The following is a 13,621-nucleotide window of genomic DNA, read 5'->3' as shown; positions in this document are numbered from 1 at the left end:
CATAAATAACATGTGTAATGTTTCCTCTAAACTGACAATGGATCCTGATTAATGATTAATAGTATCTCTAGATGTTGAAGGACGATTCATTCCCTGTGCTTGGTAAACGGAGCACTGAGAGTACATCTGTTGGGAAGGAGATTTATGGTGAGCCCTGGAACCAAAAGTGAACAGAGACTGGAAAATTAATTTCACATAGACCTCTGAAAAATCACAGAATAAAAACGCTCAGCAATTCTTGTGCTTTATACATACAAATTAATGAAACCCTGGAAGTTTCCTACGTTACTACCTGACGATAGATGACAGTTCATATTTTTATTTAGTCACCTCATTTCCTGCTCAGGTTCCTGGTTGCAATCTGGCGAAGTAACTTGCGCATAGTCAAGGACAGATTTGGGCTCACAATTCTCGGAACTGTCCATAAAGCACAGATATTACATGAGGAAACAGCGTTTCCGTGCTCTTCACCCAACACAAGAGTTGAACTGATGACTGGATAGTGAAAGGCCTCTAATCCAACACCCAGCCTGTGGCTGGGAAGAGCAAGCAAATATTTTGCCTGACTTCCATGTGCTGTGGAGTAGATGCCTTAAGAAAGGTTTTAGCTCTCCCCCGCTGGTCTGAACCATCAGAATTAGGAAGTTTAAAAGCAGAGAAACACTTATCTGCTGATTTTCTACCTTGTTAATCTTCCTGTAGCTGTTTTTTGTACTCATCCCTATGTACACCTACACTGAAGATTTTTTCCTCATTTTCTTTTACATTCTCTCAGGTACCCAGAGAAGCTGGAAGACCTAGAGACTCCCGCTTGTGCAAACTCATTCATTTCACAGGACTCTCGAGGTATAAAAAGAAAGAATCAAGCCCATGATATTGGCTCATCCAGTCCACCTCTCTGGAAGCACAGGGCTATTACCTACCATGCATCTTCTCATGTTATTTTCAGACTAATTTTAATTTAGGACATTCCTGCTCTTCACTTCTCCTCATTCTAATTATAATCTCCCTATCTACCTGAAATAACCTCCATTAAAAAAAAAAAAAAAAGGATGGTCTTAAAAAAACAACTACAAAGAAATCAATCCCTCATCCATTACCAGGTTTCTCTTTTGTTCTGGAGCCACACGTGTAACCCGGTTAGACCTGTTCTCTTTGAATACTGAGGACTGAGCTGGCCTTATGCAAATGTTCCCAACCTCGTCTTCGTTGTTGTCGTTGCAGACCCAATCAAATGAACAGGAAGTGACCTAAGGAATTCCCCTATTGGCTGCCTGAGTGTTCAGCAAAATGTTTTAAAATTAATATCACATCCATTTATCTTCACTCCTGGGAGTCTTTAGGAGAGATAACCTAGTACCTGTGTTTACCCAACCTACTGTTCTTTAGAAAGTCTTCCCATTGCCTCAGTTAAGGATTTCCACTCCAGAATCTGCAGCTAAATGAGGTAAGGTGTTTGGGTTATTATTTTTTTTAATATACTTCCTTTAAATTAACACCCATAAAAAAAAAAAAAAAAAAAGAAAAGAGAGAAGTGTCTACTGGACTCATGCCCACCCTACTGAGCCCCTCCCTTCCCACTTTGGAACAGCAGCTAAACTAATTTGATCAAAAGGCTTTTTAATGTTACAATAAAGACTTCGGTTTTCCTATTTTGAACTTGCATTTTACTTATGTTTAAATAAGCCTGTTGTGTTTATGTTTGATTGGGGCCAGACCTGCTGCCTTTACTCACCCAGAATGTCAATGACCTCAAATTGAGCCAGTGGCTTCACCAGAATTACTCAAAGTCTCTGACGTAGCTGACAATATTCTGGGTCCTAAATCTGCTGTCTTTGACCCCAGAGAGGTCATCTAATCAGTAAGGTGAGGGGTGAGAGAGTGGAGTGGACCTTCTCAGTACCCCTGAGAGTGCTGGTGGCACGGAACAGGGAGACACTTTACAAGGATGTTGTTTCTGTTGCTTTTAGTGATGAGGATGGTGATGGTGATTGTACTGATAGAGAAAAATCTGAAAGGAAATTTATAATTTGGCCGATTTTTGGCCTCAAGTCAATTTTGTGGCAGTTCCAGTGGCAAGTGGGGTTCTGTTGCTCTTAGTCCTTTCTAAGTGTAAGCACCCCGGAGAAGCCGGCTCAAGCGTTGAGTAGGTAAATACAGTGTGAGCAGAGGCCTGCAGTGTCTTTGCTTGTTTAATTTGTTTCTCTTCCAATGGTAATTTTATTTGAATAGAACCAGAATTGGCCCCTTGAGGTATAGACACAGCAAGAAAGAGACTTTTTAAATTCTGTTTAATGGTAGATGTGCATATAAACAAAAAGTTGCTCAAAATCTACACTGATTGTGTAAAACATATGTGATGGGCTTAGTGATAAACATTTGTATTTCACTGCATGAGAGATTTTAGGCAGATACTCTTGTATGTATATAGTTAGAGTTATTGAATTTTATCGGTAACGAGATTTTAGATTACTTCATCTAAACGTGTAATATGTCACCTTTGCTTCTAAGGTATATCCAACTATCGTTTTTCGTATTCTTTTTGAAATGAAATCACTTAATAATGACAGAAATGAACACTGATGTAAAAGTTTCACTTAATGATTTTATTTGTACCTGTATCACATGGAACTGTGTTAAACATACCCTCTTATACCAGTATTTCCTGTAATTTGTGAAAACTTGAGTGGGGTAATAAAAAAATGCACTCCTTTAAGTTCTGTTTTGATAGCAAATTTGTGGGTAGCAATTTAAGCACTTTGCTGTCATTTATTTTGCACTGCAGAAAGTACCAGAGCTGGAAAACAGAGAGGGTTTATATTTAATGCAGATGTGGAAACCAAAGAAAACAGTTGCAATTAAAACTAGAAAAACAGCAGGATTAAGCTGTTTCACCAACAAATATCACAATTAATGACAGTTTAATTCCTGGCCCTTACAGGTTTTAAAACCAGAAGTGATTGTGGTGATAACAACATAGGACTTCCCAGAATTTTCAAGTTTAATTAGGTGGCTTGAAGTAGAGCTTATCTTCTAGAAAACTTCCAGTCTTGAAAAAAAAGTCCAGAAGTCCAATGATGGGAAATTCACCAGAATGTTTTAATTAACTGCTTAGATATCATTCCTCTAAAAATATTTCGTCTCATTTTCAGTCTGACGTGGTCTAGGTTTAGCATTCAGCCACCTGACTTTGTTATCTTTTGATGGCTAGTGTGAAGTTTCCCTGAGTGGCAAATTTCTGTTCCTTGTGTTGGTAGCTGTGTGTAGCTGTGAACAGCTTCTCCCTTAGCCTTGTTTTTTGATAAATATGGTAGTCAGAGCCCCATAGGCTTTTCCATCTCATGGAAAAACCTGCGCCAGTTTCACTGTAAGCAAGCTTTTCCATCCTTTAATCCCTTCAATGGTTCCCACTAATTTTTCAACATCCAGTGTGAAGTCCGGGTGTCAGGAGAGGACGCAGGCTGTAGGAACAGCAAAGCCAACCAGAAAGGGAATGTGAGTCAATATGTGTTTCTGCCCCCAAAAGTGATACCTCTTCCCAGAGGTGATGCCTACCTCATACTGGGTTTCTGGGTCAGGAGTTTATAAAGCATGTTTGAGGCTTTCAAAGAGTCATCATCCTCTAGACCCCCTTCTCACCTCCATGCATTGGTCCTACATGCAGAGGCAATGTTATCATTAATAGTGCTAATGTTGTTCACTTGCTTTTTTTTCATTTTATTTTTTTCATTTTTTTGCTAGTCCTATTGGTATTTGTAAAGCCCTTGAGACCAATAAAACAGTATATTCTTCCCAAGTCATAGTCATAAAGAATACTGTATCAGAGCAGACTTGTGCTTGTTTGCCCCAGCAGAAATTAGGTAACCCTTCACAGCAGTTTATAGGGTGACAGCAATTCTTATTATCCCAGTCATGGTGAGATCAGGTAATAGAACGTGGTCTGTTTAACGTGGAAAATTATTATTCTCTTGTCACCCGAGAGAATATGGTGTGGTATTGCCACAGTAATTTCGTATTACTTCAGATATTCTCAGGGTATTGTGAGTTTTTGGCAGTGGTGAAAACAGGCTATTGGAGAGCTGGACAAAGACAAAATTAAATCATTTGGCTCCCACTGAACTTCCTTTTTTTTTTTTTTTTTCATTCCTAGTGAATTTTATTGTTAACATCAGTACTTGTTCTGTCTGGGAGGTGCAAGGTAACAAATTGTGATGGAGAGAGATCAAACTAAAAAGGAAAAATCATCTGGAGACACAGATGAAGAGAGATTAGGGAGGAAAATGAAGGATTTCCATAAGTGTGTCTGTGTCCAGACAGGACTGTTGTGTTAGCCTGCTGCCTCTCCCACAGTAAATTGCACAAAAAAATCCTGGGTGGATTAATTTGTACACCTGCTGAAGAAGTGAGTATTTATGGTCAATTCTTACAGAAGAGGATTAAAGATTTTATTGCCTCTGTGAGCTGAGAGAACTGTCCACAAGACATGACACCTTTCCAGAATCGTCCCTTATCTACCCTTCTTTGTTCACCCCTTCCACGCTCTTTATAAATGTGTCTAGCTTAGTCTCACGACCAAATCATTCAGTCTTCTCCCATGCAAACTTTCCACTGACTGCAGCATTACCCAGATTTGTCTTGCGGAGTCCACGGTTACATGCTTTCTATTGCCGTTGGCGTGCTTCAGTTCCCACACCAGTGCCCGACCTGTCTCCAGTACAATGAATGCTATTTCTGAGAACTGGAGCAACAGCCTGTGGTACCCAGGCAGTGGGACAGACCTGTCTGGCTTAAAAATTGGTCAGCGTGCCAAGACTAAGAAACAGATAGATGAATGACCCCTTCTTGTTCTGATGGTAGCGTGACCACCCTTTAAAGGATTTTCTATGGTCTTGCAGTGCTCTCTTTCTCATCAGCCTTCCTACGGTTGCGAAGTAGGTCCTTCTTGTCAAGGACTAGGCAGGCGTTCCTGCGGCAAGCAGCACATAAAAAGAAAAGGGTCACAAACGTAATTGTCTGTTGTCATTGCTAATGACACATGATGTTAGGATGTGGTAGAATCGAATATAAAGGCTTTGCTGTACATGAGGAAATGAACAGAAATGCTAACAATTTCTGTAGCTTGCATAGTTGGCGATGTTTAGAGAAGTCCAGTCTCTTTCCAGTCTCACAGCTTAGCTATTGCTAAACTTTCAAGCATAAAGTCAGGGAGTTTTCTTCCTAATGGTATGAAGTGCCTTGTGGGCACCAAGGAAGTCCAACACAATCTTCAGCAAAGCCCACTGGCTTCAGCCGCTCAGCCAGCCTTGAGGATGCTGCAAGATCTCTAACTACAAATGTCTGTTGCTCTTTCTTCCTTTCCCTGCCTTCAGCTCACTCTGCAGCTTGCACGTATTTTGCCCCCGATGAACCAGGGACTTTTTTCGCTAAATCTTTGTGAAAAAGTACATTACAAACTTGGTAAGGGTGAAATTTATAAGTAACACTGATAATAGAAAGGGTAAATTAAGAAAGGTTTGTTCACACAGCTGGCATATGGAAAAATAAGGATTAACTTGTTATCTATGGAAGTTACCAGTCTTTCTTAGTATAAAAGCTCGTTTGAGCTTTACTAGAGATGCAGCCTGAACCAAATCTGTTGCTGAATGCCTAAAATGCTTGGGACATTTGTTGGTCATTGGCCTATAGATGGGTGAGAATGAGTAAACATGGAGTCATGTAGCCAGTGGAGCAACCAACTTGCATTTGGCATTTTGCATGTCTCTCTATGAGGAAGATCCCTCAAAGGCTCCCTTTCGAAAAGCTGACATTGCACATGGTTATCATTACCTATACTTTTGCTGATTTTGTGAAATGTGCTCCACAGGAAAGAGTATGAGAACTAGTAGAAAAAACAGCTAGCTGGGGCTGGGTATTTGCTGGTTATAGACCAAGAAGATAGGACATTAAAAGAGGATTGCTCTGCAGTAGTGAAAAGAAAGCCATTCTACTTACACAATCTGTGAATACAAAGAATAAAATATTTCTCCTATTAGGGAGGAAGGATACAGACATAATGTCTTGAATATTTACTCTGCTCACTATCAGATGTAGACAGAAAAGTTTCCTGAGCCCCTACAGATCCATAAGGATTGAGTTCCTATGTGTTAAAATACACTCTATCGTCCAAATTACTGATGCCATCATCAAAAAAATGTTTCTGCTTTTTAAAACTGCTCTGGGTTTTCTTTCATCTGGCAGTGAGCAGGTAACTAATTCATATTGCTATATAATTAACGATCCTGTGTAAAACTGCCCAAGATGCAATGGTCAGGAATGAGACTAAATGCACAATGTAATGATTACCCCCAAACTTTCTTAATGATTTTTACTGAAGCATATAATTATTATTACACAACAGCGTAGAAGCTTGCATCTTGATGATGCACTTTCAAAGTATGCTTGGTTAAGCAATTGTCTCATAGATTGGCATGGCTATGAAGGGGCTTTATCAGGGAGTCAAATTCTGACACATTGAAGGGTGCTGTTCTCATCTCTTTTGCAGTGGGATCTGCCACACAACTCAGACATCATTTGTAATGTTCCCAGGCAGCTGCCCTGATAGAGAAAGATGAAAAAGGTTTTAGAAGACTGAATTAATAGGTGATTAGACAAGTGAGATATCCTTAGAGACTTATCAAAAGCAGGATGTACAAAGTGAAATAGATACAGGGTTTTCCTTCATTTAGTGACTTGTAGTTATCTTTACCCTCCCTAAGACTTTTTTTGATGGATCTGTTATACTTTGTGAGAACAGGTAGAAACTTCTCTTCCTCCTTTAAAATCTCAAATGATTAAATGTTTTTGGAAGATAGTCAAATTATAGTCAATCCAGTAAATCTTTCTCAGTCTGTCTGTAGCCACTCCCGATACGCATGCAGTCACACAACCACGCTGAACAAAGTACGTGCACATGCACATCCCTTATCTCCTGTGTGGGCTTTCTTGCTTTACTTTTTAAAATGGGAATTCAAATGTTTACCCCATATTCCACCAACTTTGTGTGATAACCTGAAGAACTTCATTTAATCCTTGAAAATACACAGCTAGTTGTGTTATGGTGTATTTTGTCAGCAGGTATAAATGGTCAACCTGTGTTGTCCTGCAGCAAGCGAGGGGCTCCTCATGCCTAGAGCCCAAGCGCGGGTTGTCTGCGACTTCCACGCCTGCTGTTTTTGCCCTGTGCCATAGTCGGCTTTCTTGCAGGAGCATGTGCATGGCCTGAGAGCTGCTGTGCCCAGGGCTGCCCTTCCCCAAGCCCCAGAGCAGCAGGTCTGCAGCTCTAGCAGCAGGCAGGTTCTGCTACATTCAGCATCAATGTATTGGAGGGATGCAGAGATTCAAGGGTGTCAACATAGTCAATGGTACTATACACATGAAAAGTTAAGGAGGTTTGGGGGAATTTAGAACCAAGGTATCAGCCTGCCTTATGATATAACACATCTTCGATATTAAAAATCTTATGAAGATTTAATCATTGAAGATATGAAGAAAGGAAGAAAAAAATCCCCTAAAAACATTTTTTTTTGAAAGATCTCTACTAACTCCCCCTTTCTGGAAAAACATTGCAGTTGGAATAAATCAGATGGTAATAAATCTCCTTTTGAAGAAAATAGCTGTTTGAAATAGTCCGGAAATATTTTTATTGGTTTTGTTGGCAGAACCCGTTCCAGTTACCTTGGGGACTAAATGAGATACATACCTGCAGAGGGGAGCAAAAAGAACAGAGGGAATAGAGCTTTTTCCCCTGTTTCCTACTCCTCCGGCCTCTGTCCTAGAGACCTGCATACAAACCCCATAGTTGCAGTAAGACCTGGCACTCTTGTGCCACAGATAGATAATTGGAGATGGTGTTTTTGTTTGTCTTACTGGTTACAGGCTCGTGATGGTATTCAAAAGAAGCTTCCTTGGCCAGTCAGCTGGTCTGATTAAACAGAAGGCAAAAACAAAAGAGAGAGAATAAAAGAAAGTAAATTAAACGAAAATAAAATAAATAAAAGAAATAAGGAGGAAGAGAAGGAATACCAGCAATTGGTGAAAGGGGAGGAATAGGATCACAAACTTGACATCCCAGCAAGTGTTTGAGACCATCAGATCCGGTCCACAGAGGCTGTGTTTCAGGACTTCCATGACAAAGTCCCATGGAGGGTTCCCTGTTGCCCACGTGGGCAGCAGCCATGTTAGGCAAGGCAACTGCTTCCAGCACAGCTGCTCCGTGGTGACAATACTGCCTGCCTGCAGTACTATTGCAGTTTAGTGTTTGCCATTTTCTACCTTCTACAAACAGTTTTGCATAACAGGCTGAGTTGCACTTTTGTTACGTGGACAACTCGAATATAGGTTTTTACATGTCAGCTCATAGGGATGGGGATCCTCCCTCTCTGTTGCCAGGGAACTTGCTTTTTAAAGTTCCTTTCTTTCACTGTGATAAAAAGAAAAAAAAAAAAAATAAAAAAAAAAAGCATTGAAGTAGCCACAGTTCCATAGAACAGAAATTTTGAATTTCAGCCAGCTCTGCTTAGGAATTTCTAGCTCTTTTTCGGGATCATACATAGGTCAAGGGCAGCTTTTTGATTTAATGCTTCAAGTGTAGATTTAATTGTTTGGCTAAGTTAACATTCAAATCTCTACTAGGCACATAATAGCCATGATGCATAGAAGAGCCTTGCTTCGGTCTGAACAGGTCTCTGTTTTAGAGAAAATTGTTTCGCTTATTTAGTACCTTCTCTTTGCCCTCAAAATACCCCATGATCATCCTAAGTCATCTGCATGTTGAAATATTTGCTGGAGACATGATGCAATGGATAACAATGGAGCTTGAGCTGGAGATATGAGTTGGACTGACTTGTCCACTGACTTACTGTGTGTCTTAAACAAATCATTTCAGCTCTGTGTCTCAATTTTCCTGTTTGTCATGAAGAGGTAATGTTAGTTCCTTCCTTCATTTCTGTGCTTTGTGCTATTTATCGCTTTCACTGTCTGGGGACTCTTTTTCTTTTCTGCTCAATGGTTATCAGTATTTCTCCTATCAACATAAATGCTTTTACAGTACATGAGCCCTGTAGGCTTGATTTTCAGAAGACCTTAAAACTGGCCCATTTTCCAGCCGAGGACCTACTTCTTGTAGAATTTATTTATTTATTTATTGGTAAAGAGCAGGTTAAGGGGTGGAGTGTGTGTAGGTGAACATGGGAAAGCAAACCCTCACAATGCTTCAGGTTTTCTTCCTCTCTCAAGAAGGGTCATCTACTGCTTAATTTGCTTGTAAAATCTACACTTAATTTTCTGCTTTTTCCTGCTGATTTTCAAACCTCTGTGTCTCAGCTTATTTTTCTTTATGTGCGACACCTCTTCTGACTTCACCTTTAGAAGAGCGTGTTACTTTGCCCTGTTGAGATTTCAGTTGATGGAAAAGTACGGTGTTGAGCTGTCCTCCTGACACCGGGCTGTTCTGTAGCAAAGTACTATTTATGAAGCAGGAGAGAGTTCACGTAAGAATTGAAAGAGTACATTTGTACAAAACCCAATGGGAAAAGCTCTATCGTCAAACCGGCCCAGGCTGTTGAGGCAGATGCCTGGCTTTGCTCTTTTGTTTATATTCCAACAAATCAAAGCTGACCTGTGTTGTTATCGGAGTAGAGCAGCAGGTGCAAAAAAATAACTCTGCTGCCAACTCAAACGAAAGGGTAAGGCTAATACCCTCTGGGAGGTATTGAGAAGATAACAGAGAGCCATGCCAGCAACTGAATTAACGGCTCTATTTACGGTGGGTTTTACTTAACAACCTGCTCCCAACACTGACACATAAATACTCCATTGTATTGTTTAATGCAACCACTGGAGAAATCAATGGAAACGGGATGGGCAGCTCACCGTGCCAGCTGAGGAGGAGAGGCGCCATGAAAGTGTTGCTCCTCTAACCACAGGCAGGAGAGGGGGGAAAGCTGCTCTTGGCTTTTACAAAAGCAGGGAGATGTTGTTTCCCACTGTTTCTCCTTGCTTTACCTGTAGAAAGTGGCTGCAGAGCACGGAAACTTCACTCCCCCCATTTTCTGGCTGCTTTTAATGAAGGCATGGAGCATAAATGAGTGTGTCAGCCACCGTCCCAGTGCCACGTGGCTCCGGGAGGCACAGGAGGCACAGGGCTTCCTCGAAGTCCTGGCTGTGTGGGGCGAGTGAGCCCATGGCTACACCCAGGGGCGAAGCAGGCAGCTCTGTGCAGCCTGTGGAGTGGGATGCCAGGGCAGTGGTCTTGCACTCTCTTATTCTTTACGCAACAAACACAGTATGAAGAAACCACATGGGCACAGCTGGGCTGCAAATTAATGCACTTACTAAACACATACAAACACGCAAGACTGAATGGCAGTCAAAGTAATGGTCTGCCTGACAGCAGGTTTCAGGAACAGGGTCAGTGAGCTCCATTGAACTATTTCAGCGATAGCTGCCTGTTTGGCAACACATTCCTTCACAAACACCTGCCCACTCTGGGATACTTCATAGTCTGGAGGGGAGTGCAAGAGGAGCTGGCATCCTGGCTGGAGATACCGTCACGCTGCTGGGATCGGTATTCCCCAGCTTGGCACTAGGGAACACGCCTGACCCAGCCAAAGGAAGTAATAGTCAGCCACATAAACCCTCCCTAACTTCTGCAACTAATAATCCTTCCCATCACAAGCCCTGTACTGCCCCTGCTATGTCTCCTCCTTGAAACAAACTTCAGCTCTCATGCCAGCAAAAGAGTGCGATCAGTTCGCAGTTAGGTGGGTCACAATAAGGTATAAACACTACTGTTGACTGGCTTAGACCCCCAGAAAGCTGTGCTTGGACCTAGTTTAGGATAAATCACTTAACTCTCAACTTCCATATCCCGCATCCTAGCTAATTTGTGCTGTCTCCTCATGTAATTAATGAAGAAATACTATTAGTTCATTAATTGAATTAATCAATTCATGTAAAAGAATAATAGCCCCACTGGGAAAATTTGCATGTTAATCATGAGAAAGAAGCAGATTTTAAGTATGAAGATCTTAAAGGAATGAAATTTATATTCAAGATTTCATCTCTATTCTTCTCAAGAACAGGAAGTTTTCCAAATACTCCAGCTGGATATCTCTCCTGCTAGTAGTTTGCGGTACAGGAGACAAAAAAGCAAATGTCTGTCTTTACCCTGAGTCAGCTTCTGGACTAACTGAGGAGACGTTCATGGCTGTAATGTCCTAGAAACAAGACAGGCACCACACCGATGTGCAGCAGTCTCTTGGCTGGGTTGGCTGAGCGTCCCGACCAGAGTGCTGGCAGGAAAGGGACGCGAAGGCTCAGTCCTCATGCTGAGAGCTCACCTGCGCCCGTGTCTGTGGGGCTGCTCTCCCCACCAGGCAAATCTCTGCCTTACCCCTCCTTCCTAGACACCAGAGGCTGCTCACAGTGACCCCCAGGGCACCTTCCCTTTTGTGGTGTCCAACCCATGTTCCTTGTTCTGTGCAGTTCTCACGTAGAAACCATCCCCAAAGAAGAAACTTGCAGTTTCTGAGCAGTTGCTCTTTATAAAAATGCAACGTATGAAACCAAGTTAAAAAAAAAAAAAAAAGAGAGGGAGAGTAAAAAAGGATCTTTTTATTTCAGAAATAGACAAATTAGTAGTTGTTACTGCAGAAAACCAGACTACTCCCTTAACAAAGGAGAAGTGCTGGTTGTGATAGAGGTTAAAATATACTTCTCCATGAAATCCTGGCTGCTGCAGCAGCGTATGTCAGACTCTGTGTGTCTGAGTAGCTGTTACATTGTAAACATTTCAGCATCTAATGAGAGCCAAACATGAATACAAACACAATTATTGTCATTATTCACTAATAACCAAAGAGTCACATGGGCTACGTTAGTAGTATAGAAAGCAGGTCTCCCAGTACAGACTTTGTCTTTAAGGCAAAGCAAAGAGAAGCTGTCGTGGAAGGTAGAGGGAAGTGGTTGGGGAGCCAGAGCCAAGGGAAAAGGAGAAGGTGTTAGAACACGATGGTAGTATTTTGTTAGCTGATGAGGTTCTTGCCTAATTATAGACAGGTAGTTTGTCAAGCTACAGGGGCATCTAGAGTGCTTTTTGGCCATTTGTGTATTTAGTGTATTGTAAGCAAAAGAAAGGTGTTTAGTAAAAGGAGATTAGGGAGATGAGCTGGCTCCTGGTTCGAGGAAGGATGTACCAGAGAGATAGGAAGGACATGAAAGGAGGTGTGGAGTTGTTCCATGAGGTGTGGTATTAAGTGCTGAAAGAAGAATAAAGAGTAAAGGCAGTTTTTCCCATTATTGTGTTTTCCAAGACTCTGTATCCCTGAGGCAAGACTGATGAATCTATTGCAAATGACTTCTAAATACTCAGGAGAAAATGGCTGACCCAAATTATCATGGACTTGCTGCAGTGATGCAGACAGTAATAAAGGGAGTGCCATATGCCCGTCAAAACCATGTTTTGCAGCACCAACTCCAAAGAAAAAAAAAAAAGAGAAAAAAGACTGCTTTTTTTTGGCAGTTGTTTGCAAACATATCTACCTGTTTCAAGTGTTCTAAGAATATGTCTGTGCAAAAATGACATAAGCATTTATTACAAGAAATAAAACCTTTTCTTGTCTTGCTTTTGATTTAGCTGTGTGACTCGCAATTCCACTAATAATGTACAGATCTGTGCACAGATCTTCTGCAAGAAGAGAATGAGCTTTTTGACAGCAAAATAAATGATGCTATTTTCTTTCTTATTCAAAAACTAGTGGTATGGCACAAAGAGGCACATCTAGCCTGTGATGTGAAAAGGAAGCATGGATCCCAAACACAGGATCCTTGTTAAGAGGCAGGTTCCGGTTCACTGTTTTCCTCTGCTAAGGTAACATAACTGTGGGTAAAATTTGCAAAAGTGCCAACCTTTGGCAGTTAGCAGTGTACGGCACATCTGTGCCTTGAGGACTCTGCTTGCAGTTGGCCTTCTGTTTGCTTCTGATTTAGAAAAACAAACAAACAAACAAAACCTGTGTTGAAATCCTCTCTTTTATTTTCATTATACTAACTAGTACCTTGAAAATTGAAGCCAGTTCATATTAAGATTGTGGATTATGAAAAAAAAAAGGGGACAGAGAAAAAATAACCTGTGAGACTTTGCATATAATCAAGTAAATTTTTGTTTTTGCATTCATAAAGTGAACTTTGTTCTCGCTCAAAAAGGAAACTGAACTATGGTTTTGTCTTTAAATTACATCGTAAAAGAGAGATAAGAACCAAACCCAAACCCTGGAGCGGAGGGGTAGCTCAGATAGAGATCTAGATCCTAGCTTTTCTACTCAAGCTTCTCTTTAGTTAAAATATATATGCAAGATTTTGAAGCATCCATATGAACATGTTAAAACAACCACCACATATCTCATACAAAAGTTGCCTTGTAGTGCATCATGAAAATCAGATCTTTAGTAATAAAAGATTCCAACCAAGCTTTATTTGATTTGGTTTATCGTGATTCTATCTGTAACATAGGTAAATGCTAAAAGCTTCTTTTCTATTCATCTTCCTTTTTCTGGTCTTTCAGTTTACCTTTATGTATACATTT

The 13,621-nt window shown here is 40.9% G+C and overlaps 1 protein-coding gene across 1 annotated transcript in view; it reads left to right on the top strand.

Moving 5' to 3' along the window:
* Positions 1 to 1,293: 1,293 nt before the first annotated feature.
* The window catches only part of EHF (ETS homologous factor), a 34,582-nt gene continuing 22,254 nt past the window's right edge, over positions 1,294 to 13,621 (top strand). Inside the window, exon 1 of the mRNA XM_080594505.1 lies at positions 1,294 to 1,447. The gene's annotated coding sequence lies outside the window, so the exon portion shown is untranslated. The remainder of the gene's footprint in view (positions 1,448 to 13,621) is intronic.

This window comes from Anser brachyrhynchus (genome assembly GCF_964034855.1).
Source record: "Anser brachyrhynchus genome assembly, chromosome: 5".
Classification (NCBI taxonomy): Eukaryota; Metazoa; Chordata; class Aves; order Anseriformes; family Anatidae; genus Anser; species Anser brachyrhynchus.
This window is presented reverse-complemented; position numbering and strand designations above follow the sequence as displayed.